Genomic DNA, 18634 nt, shown 5'->3' with positions numbered 1-18634 from the left:
CATGAGATCAAAGTTTCAGTCGGACATAGAGAAAGATAGGGGCTTATAGTTTTGTCTCCCAACTACTTACCTCAAGGGTAATGTCAACGGTAATACTTCATGAATACTTACTTCCAAGTTGACATATTAATATAGATCTTTCCCTAGCATATGACGTTAGCCAAGATAAAGGCGAAATAAGGAATTGGTGTAGATCACATGACTCTTTCAAGGGCAGAAAGTAAAGGTACAAGATAGGCCCTTCGCAGAGGGAAGCAGAGGTTGTCATGCACTTTTGAGGTTTGGATGTGTGTCATCTTAGTGTGGAGGAACGTCACTTTATATTGCCTCCTATGATAAGGAACTTTATTATGCAGTCTGTCGCTTTTATGTCTTCCTCATCACATGTTCGTACAAAGCTTATTTTCCACACACTAATAGATCATACATATTTAGGGAGCAATTTTTTATTGCTTGCACCGATGAAAACTTACTTGAGGGATCTTATTCAATCCATAGGTAGGTATGGTGGACTCTCATGGAAAAACTGGGTTGAAGGTTTATGGATGCACAAGTAGTATCTCTACTTAGTGCAGAAGTTTTGGCTAATATGAGGTGGAAGCAATCGTCACATGCTAAGGGATCTCTAGTCATATAACATTGTTCGGAACCAAGCAAACACAATTCATTATGTTGTCTTCCTTGTCCAACATCTACTTCTAAGCATGTAATAGTTTAGTGAGTGTTCACAATCATAGATGGTGTTAAAGATGATATATTTATATGTGAACCTCTCCTTCTTTATCACTTCCTATTAATTGCAACAATGACCAAGGTCTACGTTTGTCTACCCTCAACAAGTTTCAATCAACATTCTTTTTGTATGTGAAGCCATCACTTCCCATAAGATCATTACATGATCTTTCATGCTTTTGTTGTTTTATCATTCTTTTGATCATGGCATGAAGCAAGGCCCTCAACTAAGACACTCTTTATTAAAAAGGCTCACGAGCTCAAATACATCGGGGGTGACACAAAGCAAAACTCAAGCCTAAAAACACTAATACCTTTATTCTACTAGAGAAAGATAAAACCAAAAAGGAACGAACTAAGAAAGGTAAAGGCAAAAGATATGATGGTGATACGATACTGGGGCAACTCCCCCAAGCTTGGCACAAGCCAAGGGGATTGCCCATACCCATGGTTAGTTGTCTTCCTTTGGAGGTGAAGGTAGTGGAGTTGTTTTGTCCTTTGATTCCAAGAGGGCCATCAATCTTTGATTTATACCTTGGAGCTCTGTGATATGTTTCTCCAGCAAAACAACTTCACGAGTGAGAAAAGTATTGCGAACACGAGTTGTTTCACAAAACCTTAAGAGTTCAATAAAGGATGGAGATACTAGGTGGAGGTAGGGTTGAAGAAAATCCACTTCTTCAACTTCTTCCTTGTTGAACACAGATTGCCCTTCATCCCACGCCTGATTCTCCTCCTCAGTTTTTCCCTTGGTTTCTTTAGGTAGCCTTTCCTTGGCCTCCATGACCTCCATTCTTTTCAGATCAACATTTACTTCTCCATATACTTGAGGGAGATCGTTCTCCCCCACAGATTCCTGAGATGACATCTTGCCCTAAATCCGCAGGAGAAAACAGACTCGAAACGAAAACAGAGGAAAATTGCATGATACGAGGGTCAGACCTTTCGGGAGAATATATAATGATTTTTTTCCGACCAGAAGGAGTACTCCACAAGAAAACGGAGTCCGGGAGGCACACGAGGTGGCCACAAGCCCCCAGGCGCGGCCAGGGGGGTGGCCACGCCTGGCAGGCTTGTCGCCTCCTCGTGCGCTTTCCGGACTACTTCAAAATTTTCTATTTTTTCAAAAATTCCTATTGGAAAAGTTTTGGAGTCGCCTTACTTACTGAATCACATACCTCTTCGTTTTCAGGGTCTGAAACAGGCTGATAAATATCCCTTATGTACTCCTCCAGAGTTATGGTATTGATAATATTGCTTTCAACATTTATGGGAGTACCTGAGATATAATACTTGATTCTTTGCCCATTTACCACTCTTGGAAAATTACCTTCCGTGTTGTTGATCTTGATGGCACAGGAACGATATACTTCGTCAACAATGTAAGGACCTTCCCATTTAGAGAGAAGCTTGCCTGCAAAAAATCTTAAACGAGAATTATATAGCAAGACATAATCACCTACATTTAACTCATGTTTCTGTATCCTTTTATCATGCCACCTCTTAACCTTTTCTTTGAACAACTTGGCATTTTCATATGCCTGAGTTCTCCATTCATCAAGCGAGCTAATGTCAAATAACCTCTTCTCACTAGCAAGTTTGAAATCAAAGTTGAGCTCTTTGATTGCCAAATAAGCCTTATGCTCTAGCTCAAGAGGTAAATGACACGCTTTACCGTATACCATTTTGTACGGAGACATGCCCATGGGATTCTTATAGGCAGTTCTATAAGCCCATAGTGCATCATCGAGCTTCTTAGACCAATTCTTTCTAGACCTATTGACAGTCTTTTCCAGAATTAGTTTAATCTCTCTATTGCTTAGCTCTACTTGACCACTGGACTGAGGGTGATAGGGAGACACAATTCTATGGTTGACATCATACTTAGCAAGCGTTTTACGGAAAGCACCATGAATGAAATGTGAACCACCGTCGGTCATTAGATATCTAGGGACTCCAAATCTAGGGAAAATAACTTCTTTAAGCATCCTGATAGAGGTGTTGTGATCAACACTACTAGTCGGGATAGCTTCTACCCACTTAGTAACATAATCAACATCAACTAGGATATGAGTATACCCGTTGAATTTTGGAAAAGGTCCCGTATAATCAAAGCCCCAAACATCAAATGATTCAATGACAAGTGAATAATTCATAGGCATTTCCTGACATTTACTGATATTACCTATTCTTTGACATTCGTCACAAGACAAGACAAACTTACAGGCATCCTTGAAGAGAGTGGGCCAATAAAACCTGATTGCAATACCTTGTGTGTAGTTCTATCTCCCGCATGGTGTCCTCCATAGGCCTCGGAGTGACACTTCTGTAGGATCCATCCCTGTTCATGTTTAGGTACACAATGTCTAATAACACCATCTACTCCTTCCTTATAAAGGTGAGGATCATCCAAAAAGTAATGTCTCAAATCAAAGAAGAATTTCTTCTTTTGCTGGTATGTGAAACTAGGTGGTATATATTTGGCAATGATATAGTTTGCATAATCAGCATACCACGATGCACTACGTGAAGTATTGATGACATTCAATTGCTCATCAGAAAAGCTATCATCAATAGGTTGTGGGTCATCAAGAACATTCTCCAACATAGACAAGTTATCTGCTACTGGGTTATCAGCACCCTTTCTGTCGACAACATGCAAATCAAATTCTTGTAGCAAGAGAACCAATCTGATAAGTCTAGGTTTAGCGTCTTTCTTCTCCATGAGGTACTTAATAGCAGCGTGATCAGTGTGAATAGTGACTTTGGAATCAACTATGTAAGATCTGAACTTTTCGCATGCAAACACGACTGCTAAAAATTCCTTTTCAGTAGTAGCATAGTTTCTTTGGGCACTTTCTAGAGTTCTACTAGCATAGTGAATAACATTCAACTTCTTATCAACTCTTTGTCCTAGGACAACACCAACATCATAATCACCAGCATCACACATGATTTCAAAAGGTAAGTTCCAATCAGGTGGTTGAACAATAGGTGCAGTTATCAAGGCATTCTTAAGTATTTCGAAGGCTTCCTCACAATCATTGTCAAAAACAAAAGGAATATCCTTTTGCAAGAGATTGGTAAGAGGCCTAGAAATCTTAGTGAAGTCTTTAATGAACCTTCTATAGACCAAGGAAACTTCTTATACCTTTGATATTTGTGGGGCATGGCATTTTCTCGATTGCATCAACCTTAGCCTTATCGACTTCAATACCTCTTTCAGAAATTTTATGTCCTAAGACGATGCCTTCATTAACCATAAAGTTGCACTTCTCCCGATTCAAGACAAGGTTGGTGTCTTTACATCTCTGCAAGACTCGATCAAGGTTGCCGAGGCAATCATCAAAAGAAGACCCGTAAACCGAGAAGTCATCCATGAAAACCTCAACAATCTTTTCACAAAAGTCAGAGAATATAGCCACCATACATCTTTGAAAGGTGGGAGGTGCGTTACATAAGCCAAAAGGCATACGTCTATAAGCAAAGGTACCGAAAGGGTAGGTGAAAGTGGCTTTCGCCTGATCAGATTGTGCAACACGTATTTGGGAGAAACTAGAATAACTGTCTAGAAAGCAGAAGTGTGTGTGTTTAGATAGTCTCTCTAGCATTTGGTCAATAAAAGGCAAAGGGTAATGACCTTTCCTAGTGGCCTTATTCAATTTCCTAAAATCGACCACCATCCTATAGCCAGTAATAATCCTCTGTGGGATCAATTCATCCTTATCATTAGGGACAACGGTAATACCTCCCTTCTTAGGGACGCAATGCACCGGACTCACCCAATCACTATGAGCAACATGATAGACAATACCTGCTTCCAGGAGCTTTAGTATTTCTTTTCTTACTACCTCTTTCATCTTAGGATTTAATCTCTGTTGATGATCGGCAACTGGTTTGGACTCATGATCGGTTTTAAGCTTGTGCTCGCATAGAGTGGGACTAATGCCCTTAAGATCATCAAGAGTATATCCAATAGCAGCACGGTGCTTTCTCAGAGTTTCTAATAACTTATTTTCTTCATGCTCTGAGAGGCACTAATAATAACATGATATATCTCTTTTTCATCAAGATAAGCATACTTCAGAGTATCAGGCAACTGTTTAAGCTCGAACACAGGATCACCCTTTGGTGGGGGTGGATCTCCAAGTAGTTCAACATGCAAGTTATTCTTAAGGATAGGATATTGTTCAAAGACAACTCTATCGATCTGATCCCTTTCATCCATATGCATATCATTTTCATGATCAAGCAAGTATTGCTCTAAAGGATCAGTAGGAGGCACGACAATAGAAGCTAGGGCAATAGTTTCATCCTTAATAGACAAATCTATTTCATGAGGTTGTCTACCAAACTTAGTGAAATTGAACTCATGTGACACACCTTCAAAGCCAACAGTGACAGTTTGCTTCTCACAGTCAATATGAGCATTGACAGTATTCAGAAAAGGTCTGCCAAATATGATGGGATAAAAGCTATCTTGTGTGGTAACAAGAACGAGGAAATCATCAGGATAGTTTGTTTTACCACACAAGACTACAACATCTCTAACAATTCCCACAGGGCATATAGTATCTCTATTGTCAAGCTGAATAGTGACATCAATGGGTTCTATCTCGACAGGTGCAATCTCGTCTTTAATTTCATCATATAAGGATTGATGTATTGCACTAATACTAGCACCCACGTCACATAAACCATGATAACAATGATCTCCTATCTTAACAGAAACAACAGGCGTGCCAACAACAGGCCTATGTTTGTCTCTAGCATGTGGTTTAGCAATTCTAGCAACATCTTCAGAGAAGTGAATATCATGGCCATCAACATTGTCGGACAGGAGATCTTTGATAATAGCAATGCTAGGTTCAACTCTAACTTGCTCAGGGGGTGTAGGTGTTCTAATATAGCCCCTACGTATCACAGTTGAAGCTTTAGAATGATCCTTTATCCTAACAGGGAAATGTGGTTTCTCAATGTAAGCACTGGGAACAATAGGATCATTATAGGCAATGAATTTCTCTTCAAATGGATTGGGTTTAACTACATTGACTTCTAAGGGAGGATTATATTTAAACCACTTCTCTTTAGGGAGATCAATATGAGCAGCAAATGATTCACACAATGAAGCTACTATATCATAGTCAAGTCCATACTTAGCACTAAAATCACAAAAGGTATTCGTTTCAATAAAGGATTTAACGCAATCAAACTTGAAATTCATACCTGACTCCTTACCTTAATCAAGCTCCCAATCTTCAGAGTTGCGTTTAATTCTTTCCAATAAATTCCATCTGAAGTCAATATCTCTCTTCATAAAAGAACCGGTACAAGAAGTGTCAAGCATGGTGCGATCATCATGAGAAAGCCGAGCATAGAAGTTCTGAATGATAATTTCTCTCGAGGGCTCATGGTTGGGGCATGAATATAACATTGATTTAAGCCTCCCCCAAGCTTGAGCGATTCTTTCTCTGTCATGAGGCCAAAAATTATAAATATAATTCCGATCACGATGTACTAGATGCATAGGATAAAACTTTTGATGAAATTCCAATTTCAACCGATTGTAGTTCCATGATCCAGTATCATCACATAGCCTATACCAAGTCAACACCTTGTCCCTCAAAGATAAGGGAAAGACCTTCTTCTTGACCTCATCCTCGGGCAAACGTGCAAGCTTAAATAAACCACAAACTTCATCTACATAGATTAGATGCAAGTATGGATGTGATGTTCCATCTCCTGTAAAAGGATTAGCCAGTAGTTTCTCAAGCATACCCGAAGGAAATTCATAGAAAATATTTTCAGTAGGTGCAGCAGGTTGAGGAGCAACTCTTTGTGCTTCCCTTCGAGGTGAAGATACCCGGAACAAGCCCCTCAAAGGATTAGTTTCCATAGCAACAAGTGACAATAAATTTCAGCACACTATATAAATGTTTCCTTACCAAATTCCACTTACCAAAGGCGCTTCACTCCCCGGCAACGGCGCCAGAAAAGAGTCTTGATGACCCACAAGTATAGGGGATCTATCATAGTACTTTCGATAAGTAAGAGTGTCGAACCCAACGCGGAGCAGAAGGATCTGACAAGTGGTTTTCAGCAACATAATCTGTGCAAGCACTGAAATTATCGGTAACAAGTAGTTGTGTGACAAGATGATTCGTAGCAAGTAGCAAGTAACAAAAGTAACATAGGTGCAGAAAAGTGGTCCAATCCCTTTTGTAGCAAGGGACAAGCCTGGACAAACTCTTATAGGAGGTAAAACGCTCCCGAGGACACATGGGAAATTCTGTCAAGCTAGTTTTCATCATGTTCATATGATTCGCGTTCGCTACTTTGATAGTTTGATATGTGGGTGGACCGACGCTTGGGTACTGCCCTTACTTGGACAAGCATCCCACTTATGATTAACCCCTCTCGCAAGCATCCGCAACTACGAAAGAAGAATTAAGACAAAGTCTAACCATATCATTAAACTAGTGGATCCAAATCAGCCCCTTACGAAGCAACGCATAAACTAGGGTTCAAGCTTCTGTCACTCTAGCAACCCATCATCTACTTATTACTTCCCAATGTGTTCCTCTAGGCCCAAATAATGGTGAAGTGTTATGTAGTCGACGTTCACATAGCACCACTAGAGGGGAGACAACATCCAACACATCAAAATATCGAACGAATACCAAATTCACATGACTATTTATAGCATGACTTATCCCATGTCCTCAGGAACAAAAGTAACTACTCACAAATGATAATTATGTTCATGAACAGAGAGGTATTGAATAGCATCAAGGATCTGAACATAAGATCTTTCACCGAGTAATCCAACTAGCATCAACTACAAAGAGTAATTAACACTACTAGCAACCTTACAAGTACCAATCACAGTAGCGAGACGGAGATTGGTTACAAGAGATGAACTAGGGTTTGGAGATGAGATGGTGTTGATGAAGATGTTGATAGTGACAAGTCGCCTCCGACGAGAGGAGTGTTGGTGATGACGATGGCGATGATTTCCCCCTCCGGGAGGGAAGTTTCCCCGGCAGGATCGTCCTGCCGGAGCTCTAGATTGGTTCTGCTCAAGTTCCGCCTCGTGGCGGCGGCAAATCCTCCAAAAATCCTTCTCCTGATTTTTTCTGGAACGAAACCCTTCTTGTAGCAAAAGAGGGGAGCCAGAGGGTCAGCTGGGAGCCCACAAGCCCCCTAGGCACGACCAGGGGGAGGCCGCGCCTAGCAAGCTTGTGGCCTCCTGCTGGCCCCCCTTTGGTACTTCTTCGACCCAGTATTTTTTTTAAATCCCAAAAAAACATCCTCGTTGATTTTCATGGCTTTTAGAGTTGTGAAGAATAGGTATGTCAAACTTGCTCCTTTTTTATGCCAGAATTCCAGCTGCTAGCATTCTCCCTCTTCATGTAAACCTTGCGAAATAAGAGAGAAAATGCATAAGTATTGTACCGGGAAGTGTCATAACAGCCCAAAAAGCGATAAATATCAACATGAAAGCATGATGCAAAATGGAGGTATCATCTGCATCTACTACTATTACTCCACACATCGACCGCTATCCAGCATGCATCTAGTGTATTGAGTTCATAACAAACAGAGTAACGCCTTAAGCCAGATGACATGATGTAGAGGGATAAATTCATGCAATAGTGATAAACCCCATCTTTTTACCTTGATGGCAACAACATGATGCGTGCCTCGCTACCCCTTCTATCACTGGGTGAGGACACCGCACGGTATGAACCCAAAACCAAGCACTTGTCCCATTGCAAGAATTATAGATCAAGTTGGCCAAACGAAACCCACAACTCGAAGAGAATTACAAGGATACAAAATCATGCATATAAGAGATCAGAGGAAACTCAAATAATATTCATGGATAATCTGATCATAAATCTACAATTTATCCGATCTCGACAAACACACCACAAACGAAGATTACATCGGATAGATCTCCATGAAGATCACAGAGAACTTTGTATTGAAGATCCAAGAGAGATAAGAAGCCATCTAGCTACTAGCTATGACCCGAAGGTCTGTGGTGAACTACTCACACATCATCAGAGAGGCAATGGTGTTGATGAAGAAGCCCTTCGTGTCCGAATCCCCCCTCCGGCAGGGCACCAGAACGGTCCCCAGATGGGATCTTGCGGAGACAGAAGCTTGCGGCGGCGGAAAAGTATTTTCGTGGCTCTCTCCCATGGTTTCATATTTTTAGGGAATTTATAAGCAGAAGAGGTAGGGAAAGGAGCCAGGGGGGGGCACAAGCCTTCTAGGATCGCCCCCCTCCCCCCAGGCCGCGTCTAGGGGGCTTGTGACCTCCCCCGGGGTCCTTTGCCTTGGTTCTCAAGTTCCCTGCATATCTTTTGTTATGGAAAAAAATCATTCCACAGGTTTTATTCTGTTTGGACTCCGTTTAATATTCTCCTCTGAAAAGGGTCAAAAACACGGAAAAAACAGGAACTGGAACTTGGCACTGACTTAATAGGTTAGTCCCAAAAAAGATATAAAATGCATACAAAACATCCAAAGTTGACAAGATAATAGCATGGAACCATAAAAAATTATAGATACGTTGGAGACGTATCAAGCATGCCCAAGCTTAACTCCTGCTCGTCCTCAAGTAGGGAAGTGATAAAGACTAAATTTTTGATGTGGAATGCTACCTAATATATTTGTCCTTTGCAACTTCTTTCATGTGACATGAATGTTCAGATCCATAAGATTCAAAACAATAGTTTGCTATTGACATGAAAACAATAATACTTCAAGCCAACTAGCAAGGTAATCATAAACTTTCGAAATAATAAGGCCAAAGAAAGTTATCCCTACAAAATCATATAGTCTGGCTATGCTCCATCATCCCCACACAACGAATTTAAATCATGCACAACCCTGGTATTGCCCAAGTAATTGTTTTCGCACTCTTACTTTCTCAAACCTTTTTCAACTCTCATGCAATATATGAGCGTGAGCCATGGATATATCACTATAGGTGAAATAGAGTGTGGTGGAGGTTGTGAGGCAAAAAGGAGGAGATGGTCACATCGACTCGGCGTATCAAAGGGCTATGGAGATGCCCATCAATAGATATCAATGTGAATGAGTAGGGATTTCCATGCAACAGATGCACTTAGAGCTATAAGTGTGTGAAAGCTCAAGCGGAAAACTAGTGGGTGTGCACCCAACTTGCTTGCTCACGAAGACCTAGGGAAATTTTTAGGAAGCCCATCATTGGAATATACAAGCCAAGTTATATAATGAAAATTCCCACTAGTATATGGAAGTGTGAAAACGAGAGACTCTCTATCATGAGATCATGGTTCTATTGTGAAGCACAAGTGTGGAAAAACATAGTAGCATTGTCCCTTCTCTCCTTTTCTCTCTTTTTTTTGTTTGGGCTCTTTGGCCTCTTTTCATTTTTTTGGTGGGCATCTTTGGCCTCTTTTTTTTATTTCCTCACATAGGACAATGCTCTAATAATGATAATCATCACACTTTTATTTACTCACAGCTCAATGGTTAGAGCAATGATAACTCTATAGGAGAGGCCTCCGGCAGTGTACCGGGATGTGCAACGATCTAGCTCAGCGTATGGTGTTGAAACATCTCACTAGCTACATGCAATGGCAATATGAAAGTGACGGCACAAGTCATGAGACGGAACGGTGGGAGTTGCATGGCAATATATCTTGGAATGGCTTTGAAAATGCGATAATAGGTAGGTATGGTGGCTGTTTTGAGGAAGGTACATGGTGGGTTTGTGCACCGGCGAAAGTTGCGCGGCACTAGAGAGGCTAGCAATGGTGGAAGGTGAAAGTGCATCTATACCATGGACTCACATTAGTCATGAAGAACTCATATACTTATTGCGAAAGTTTTATTAGTAATCAAAACAAAGTGCTAAACGCATAATCCTAGGGGAAGGGTTGGTAGGTGTTAACCATCGCGCGATCCCGACCACCACACAAAGGATGACAATCAATAAATCAATTATGCTCCGACTTCCTAACATAGCGGTTCACCATACGTGCATGCTACGGGAATCACTAACTTCAACACAAGTATTTCTAGATTCACAACACCCTACTAACATAACTATAATATTAGCAAAGCCATATCTCAAAACTTAATTGAGAGGAATCAAACTTCTCTTTACTAATCGATGCACATGAATATGGAAGTTTTTATTATATCCTCTTTGGATGCCTATCATCTTTAGGACTACTTTCATAGCACAAGCCAATTACCAAGTTACATAGAGAGAGCACTCTCAAAAACATATAAGTGAAGATCGAGAGTTCTTATTTCTCCAAAATATGACAGCGCCGTGCTCTAAAAAGATCTAAGTGAAGCACTAGAGCAAAATTATCTAGCTCAAAAGATATAAGTGAAGCACATGCGAGTTAAATTGCCTAACTCAAAAGATATAAGGGAAGCACAAAGAGTATTCTAGCAAAACCACGATGAGTGCATGTCTCTCTCAGAAAGGTGTGCAACATGGATTATTGTGACACAACAAAAAGAAAAGACTCCTATAATACACGACGCTCCAAGCAAAACACATATCATGTGGTGAATAAAAATATAGCTCCAAGTAACGTTACCGATGGATTGAAGACGAAAGAGGGGATGCCTTCCCAGGGCATCCCCAAGCATAGGCTTTTTGATGTCCTTGAATTTGGCTTGGGATGCCTTGGGCATCCCTAAGCTTGAGCTCTTTCCACTCTTTATCCCATTGTCCATCAGAATATCACCCAAAACTTGAAAACTTCACAACACAAAACTTAAACAGAAACTCGTGATATCATTAGCATAAGAGAACAAACCACCACCTCTTTAGGTACTATAGCAAACTTGATTTCTATTTATATTGGTGTTACATTACTGTATTCTCACTTTTACATGGCTATTACCTGATACGTCTCCAACGTATCTATAATTTTTGATGGTTTCATGCTATTATCTTGTCAAACTTTGGATGTTTTGCATGCCTTTTATATATTTTTTGGGACTAACTTATTAACTCAGTGCCAAGTGCCAGTTCCTATTTTTTCCATGTTTTTGACCCCTTTCAGAGGAAGATTTTGAACGGTGTCCAAACGGAATGAAACTGCCAAAAAGATTTTTTCCGGAACAGAAAAAGATCGGAGAGCCGGAGAATCAGGGCAGGGGCCCACTAGGGACCCCACAAGCCCTCATGGCGCGACCAGGGGGGAGGTTGTGGCCCCCTGGCTTGTGGGCTCCCTGAGGCCACTTTGCCCTAGGTTTTGCGCCTATATATCCCCAAAAATTCCACAAAAAATCAGGAGATTATCGAAAGTACTTTTCTGCCATCGCAAGCTTCTGTCTCCGCAAGATCCCATCTGGGGCACGTTCTGGTGCACTACCGGAGGGGGGATTCGGATACGGAGGGCTTATTCATCAACACCATGACCTCTCCGATGATGCGTGAGTAGTTCAGCATAGTCCTACGGGTCCATAGCTAGTAACTAGACGATTTCTTCTCTCTCTTGGATCTTCAATACAAAGTTCTCCATGATCTTCATGGAGATCTATCCGATGTAATCTTATTTTGCGGTGTGTTTGTCGAGATCCGATGAATTGTGGATTTATGATCAGATTATCTATGAATCTTATTTGAGTTTCTTCTGATCTCTCTTATGCATGATTTCCTATCCTTGTAATTCTCTTCGAGTTGTGGGCTTTGTTTGGCCAACTAGATCTACGATTCTTGCAATGGGAGAAGTGCTTGGTTTTGTGTTCATACCGTGCGGTGACCTCACCCAGTGATAGAAGGGGTAGCAAGGAACGCATCGTGTTGTTGCCATCAAGGGTAAAAAGATGGGGTTTTCATCATTAGTTTGAGATTATCTCTCTACATCATGCCATCTTGCCTAAGGCGTTACTCTATTCGTCATGAACTCAATACACTAGATGCATGCTGGATAGCGGTCGATGTGTGGAGTAATAGTAGTAGATGCAGAAAGTATTGGTCTACTTGTCTCGGATGTGATGCATATATGTATGAGCATTGCCTTAGATATCGTCATGACTTTGCGCGGTTATATCAATTGCTCGACAGTAATTTGTTCACCCATCGTGATATTTGCTATTTTGAGAGAAGCCTCTAGTGAACACTATGGCCCCCAGGTCTACTCCACACCATATTTTCAGCCTTACACTTTTTACTTCGTTGCACTTTCCGCCTTCATATCTCACTTTGCAAACAATCTTGAAGGGATTGACAACCCCTTTGAAGCATTGGGTGCAAGCTCGTTTGTGTTTGTGCAGGTACTCTGGACTTGACAAGACCCTCCTACTGGATCGATACCTTGGTTATCAAACTGCGGGAAATACTTACTACTCCGTTGTTGTATCAACCTTTCCTCTTTAAGGGAAAACCAACGCAAGCAAGTCTCCCTGAACGTGTCAATTTCTGGCGCTGTTGTTTGAGAAGTAGCAAGAAGAATTTCTGGCGCCGTTGCCGGGGAGGAAGATCAAGTCAAGAACTCATCCAAGTAAGTGTCGCAAACTCATCTCTTGCATTTACTTTGTTTGCTAGTTGCCTCTCGTTTTCCTCTACCCCACTTCACCAACTTCCCTTTTTCGTTTGCCTTTTCATTCACCCTTTTTCTCGCTTGCTCTTTGCCCGCTTGCCTGCCTGCTAAAACCCGAATGGCCCAACCAAGGGATTTTGATGCTCACTATGCGAAATTAGAAGATATTGAAACTAGTGTTAAAGGCTTCATGTCTACACAGTTTGAATACAACAGTTACTTTCGTATAGAGCTGAAGGAGCAAAATTCTTTTCTGGCTTTTATGAGTAGAGAAGTTGATGATATGACCAGAGAATTCCTTGCGCTAAATTCTCAGTTTGCTCGTCTTGAAAAGTTGGTAGGCCAGATTTCTGATAAGCAGGCTACTTTAGTCAATAAAATGGCTGCTAAACCTAAAACTCGTGATGAGAATCACGAAGATCTTAAAGTGCTTGGTGTGACTCAAATTGAATCTTTGTTTTCTTGTTTCAAACCTAAATGATTATGGGGCTGGATATGAATCCACTTTGGTTGAAAAGTGCCCCAATGATTCGGAGTCCATCTATCTTGATGCTAAAAGCAATGAAAGTGGAGTAGAAGATAATAAAACTTTGAGTAGTAATGAAATTACTACTATGGATTTCAAGGAATTCAATTATGATAGTTGCTCCTTGATTGAATGCATTTCCTTGAAGCAATCCATGTTAAACTCTCCACACGCTTATAGCTAAAACAAGGCCTTTACCGATCATATCGTCAAAGCTATGATAAAATCTCTTGAAGAGAAACTTGAATTGGAAGTCTCTATCCCTAGAAAGCTTCATGATCAGTGGGAACCTACTATCAAACTCAAAATCAAAAACTATGAATGCAATGCTTTGTGTGATTTGGCTGCTAGTGTTTCCGCGATTCCAAAGTCTTTATATGATGTTCTGGGTTTTAATGAGATTGAAGAGTGTTCTTTAATTTGCATCTTGCTGATTCTACTGTCAAGATGTCCATGGGAAGGATCAATGATGTTCTTACTATTGCAAATAGGAACTATGTACCCGTGGATTAGATTGCGCTTGACATTGATTGCAATCCTACATGCCCTATTATTCTTGGAAGACCTTTCCTAAGGACTATCGGTGCTATCATCGATATGAAGGAAGGGAATATTAGATTTCAATTTTCTTTAAGGAAGGGCATGGAACACTTTCCTAGAAAGAAAATAAGATTGCCTTATGAATCCATGACGAGGGCCACTTATGGTTTGAGCACGAAAGACGACGATACGTGATTCTATCGCTTTTATGCCTAGCTAAGCGCGTTAAACAATAGTGCTTGTTGGGAGGCAACCCAATGAATTTATATTTTTCTTTCTGTTTTGTTGCGTCCACACCATCGTAATTCCGTTGTGATTGTGTTTTTTGTATTTCTTTTTGTGTTTGAGCCAAGCAAAACCTTTATGACTAGTCTTGGTAATGGTTGTTTGATCCTGCTGGAAAAAGACAAAAAAATTCGCACACGCGATGATTTTTCATTTTTATTCAGAAAGAGCTTTTGAGTTGATTCTTTTTTCTGCTGGTTGATATGCCTTTTGCCAGGCAGTCGTAATTTTTCAAATGTTTTGAGGTACCATAAGTATGCGAAGTATACAGATTGCTACATACTGGTATGTTTTTGAAAGATTCTGTTTTTGTTGAGTTGGTTGCTTGTTTTGACGAAATTATGGTTAGTATCAGGGGGGTTAATAGCCATGGAAAAGTGAGAATACAGTAGCCCAACACCAATATAGATAGAATTGAAGTTTGCTACAGTACCAAAAGAAGTGGTAGTTTGTTTTCTTGTGCTAATGTTATCACGAGTTTCTGTTTAAGTTTTGTGTTGTGAAGTTTTCAAGTTTTGGGTGATCTTCTCATGGACAAAGAGATAAGGAGTGGAAACAGATCAAGCTTGGGGATGCCCAAGGCATCCCAAGCCAAATTCAAGGACACCAAAAAGCCTAAGCTTGGGGATGCCCCGGGAAGGCATCCCCACTTTCGTCTTCAATCCATCGGTAACATTACTTGGAGCTATATTTTTATTCACCACATGATATGTGTTTTGCTTGGAGCATATTGTATCTTAGGAGTCTTTTCTTTTTCTTGTGTCACAATCATCCTCGCTGCACACCTTTTTGAGAGAGAGAGACATGCACTCATCGTGATTTTGCTAGAATGCTCATAGTGCTTCACTTATATCTTTTGAGCTAGATACTTTTGCTCTGTGTGCTTCACTTATATCTTTTAGAGCACGGCGGTGCGTGACTTGGTAGTTGGCTTCTGCTATGAAAGTAGTCCCAAAGGTGATAGGTACCCAAAGAGGATGCAAAAACCTCCATCTTCATGTGCATTGAGTAGAAAGAGAAGTCTTGATTCCACTCAATTAGTTTTGAGACGTGGATTTGGTAATATTAAGAGCTATGTTAGTAGGGTGTTGTGAATCTAGAAATACTTGTGTTGAAGTTAGTTATTCCCGTAGCATGCACGTATGGTGAACCGCTATGTTAGGAAGTCGGATCATAATTGATCTATTGATTGTCATCCTTTGCGTTGAGGTCGGGATCGCGCGATGATTAACCCCTACCAACCCTTCCCCTAGGAGTATGCGTTTAGCACTTTGTTTGGATTACTAATAAAAACTTCCGCAACAAGTATGTGAGTTCTTCATGACTAATGTGAGTCCATGGTATAGATGCACTTTCACCTTCCACCATTGCTAGCCTTTCTAGTGCCGCGCAATTCTCGCCGGTACACAAACCCACCATATGCCTTCCTCAAAACAGCCACCATACCTACCCACTATGGCATTTTCATAGCCATTCCGAGATATATTGCCATGCAACTCCCACCGTTCCGTCCCATGACTTATGCCGTCACTCTCATATTGCCATTGCATGATCATAAGATAGCTAGCGAGATGTTTCAACGTCATACGCCATGCTAGATCGTTGCACATCCCGGTACACCGCCGAAGGCATTTCCTATAGAGTCATCATCATTTTGAGCTTTGAGATGTGAGTAAATAAAAGTGTGATGATCATCATTATTAGAGCATTGTCCCATGTGAGGAAATAAATAAAAAAAGAGGCCAAAGAGCCCAAAAATAAAAAAAGAAAAAAAAAAGAAAAAAGAGAGGCCCAAGAGCCCAAATAAAAAAAGAGAGAAAAAGAGAGAAGGGACAATGCTACTATCGTTGTCCACACTTGTGCTTCATAATAGCACCATGTTCTTCATGATTGAGAGCTTCTTGCTTTGTCACTACCATATGCTAGTGGGAATCTTCATTATATAACTTGGCTTGTATATTCCAATGGTGGCCTTCCTCAAAATTGCCCTAGGTCTTCGTGAGCAAGCAAGTTGGATGCACACCAACTACTTCTCCTTTTGAGCTTTCCCATACTTATAGCTCTAGTGTATCTCTTTTATGGCAATCCCTACTCATTCACATTGATATCTATTAATGGGCATCTCCATAGCCCTTTGATACGCCGAGTCAATGTGCCATCTCCTCCTTTTTGTCTCACAACCACCACCACACTCTATTCCACTTATAGTGCTATATTGATGGGTCACGCTCATGTATTGCGTGATAGTTATAATAAGTTTGAGAAAGTAAGAGTGCGAAAACAATTACTTGGCCAATACCGGGGTTGTGCATGATTTACATTCGTTGTGTGAGGATGATGGAGCATAGCCAGACTATATGATTTTGTAGGGATAACTTTCCTTGGCTTTGTTATTTTGAAAGTTCATGATTAACTTGCTAGTTTGCTTGAAGTATAATTGTTTTCATGTCAATAGAAAACTATTGTTTCGAATCTTACGGATCTGAACATTCATGTCACGTGAAAGAAGTTCCAAAGGACAACTATGCTAGGTAGAATTCCACATCAAAAGTTCATTCTTTATCACTTCCCTACTCGAGGACGAGCAGGAGTTAAGCTTGGGGATGCTTGATACATATCCAACATATCTATAATTTTTTATGGTTTCATGCTATTATCTTGACAAACTTTGGATGTTTTGCATGCCTTTTATATATTTTTGGGAACTAACTTATTAACTCAGTGCCAAGTGCCAGTTCCTGTTTTTTCCATGTTTTTGACCCCTTTCAGAGGAGGATTTTGAACGGAGTTGAAACGGAATGAACCTGCCAAAAAGATTTTTTCTCGAACAGAAAAAGATCGGAGAGCCGGAGAATCAGGGCAGGGGCCCACCAGGGACCCCACAAGCCATCATGGCGCGGCCAGGGGGAGGCCGCGACCCCCTGGCTTGTGGGCTCCCTGAGGCCCCTTTGCCCTAGGTTTTGCGCCTATATATCCCCAAAAAATCAGGAGATCATCGATAGTACTTTTCCACCGCCGCAAGCTTTTGTCTCCGCAAGATCCCATCTGGGGCACGTTCTGGTTTTACTTGGCACAAACACAAAAAGAAACACAAAGAACACAATCATAACATAATTATGATGGTGTAGACACAACAAAACAGAAAGCAAAATGCAAAGATAAATTCATTGGGTTGCCTCCCAACAAGCGCTATTGTTTAACACCCTTAGCTAGGCATAATGCGATAGAATCAAGTATCGTCGTCGTTGGTGATCAAACCCTAAGTAGGGTGAACACTCAACACTTTAAGATCTTCATCTCTCTTAATAGATGGTTCACCACTGTTTTTAGGAACAAAAACAAACTTGGTGGCCTTATTGTGGGCACAATTTGGAGTGTTCTGGACAACGGCAAAAGCGGAACCCAAGTTGGTTATAACACCCTCTAGTTTGCCAATTCTTGCGGAATCATGACCTAGTTTTTCGTTAACTATGGGTTCCGTCTCCTTTAAATTTTTCAAAGTCATTCCCACCTTTGATCCATACTGAGTTATTTGATTGTGAATATTTTTAACCAAATTTGCAATGAGTTCAATCGTAGCAACTTTATGTTCAATGATATCCAGCCTACGCATCACATGTTCCAAGGTTAAGGTAGTTCCATTAACCATGAGTGGGGGTGAGCCTACCAAATTTCTTAAGGCACCGTAAGAATCAACGGTATGGCTACCCAAGAAATTTCCGCCTAAGATTGTGTCAAGAACATACCTATTCCAAGGGGAAATACGCACATAAAAGTTGCGAAGCAGAACGGTAGTAGATTGGTTACGAGTAGACCTGTTCTGAGCATTGCAAATCCTATACCGAGCATCCTTTAAGTTCTCTCCCTCATTTTGTTTGAAATTAAGAACTTCACTCTCGGGAGTGTCGCTCAAAGTGATAGGACTAGCCATAAGGATAGGTAGGCTATCCCACACAAGCAAACAGAAAGCAAGCAAAAGAAAAGG

The sequence above is a fragment of the Hordeum vulgare genome, chromosome 5H (genome assembly GCF_904849725.1).
Source record: "Hordeum vulgare subsp. vulgare chromosome 5H, MorexV3_pseudomolecules_assembly, whole genome shotgun sequence".
NCBI lineage: Eukaryota > Viridiplantae > Streptophyta > Magnoliopsida > Poales > Poaceae > Hordeum > Hordeum vulgare.
This window is presented reverse-complemented; position numbering follows the sequence as displayed.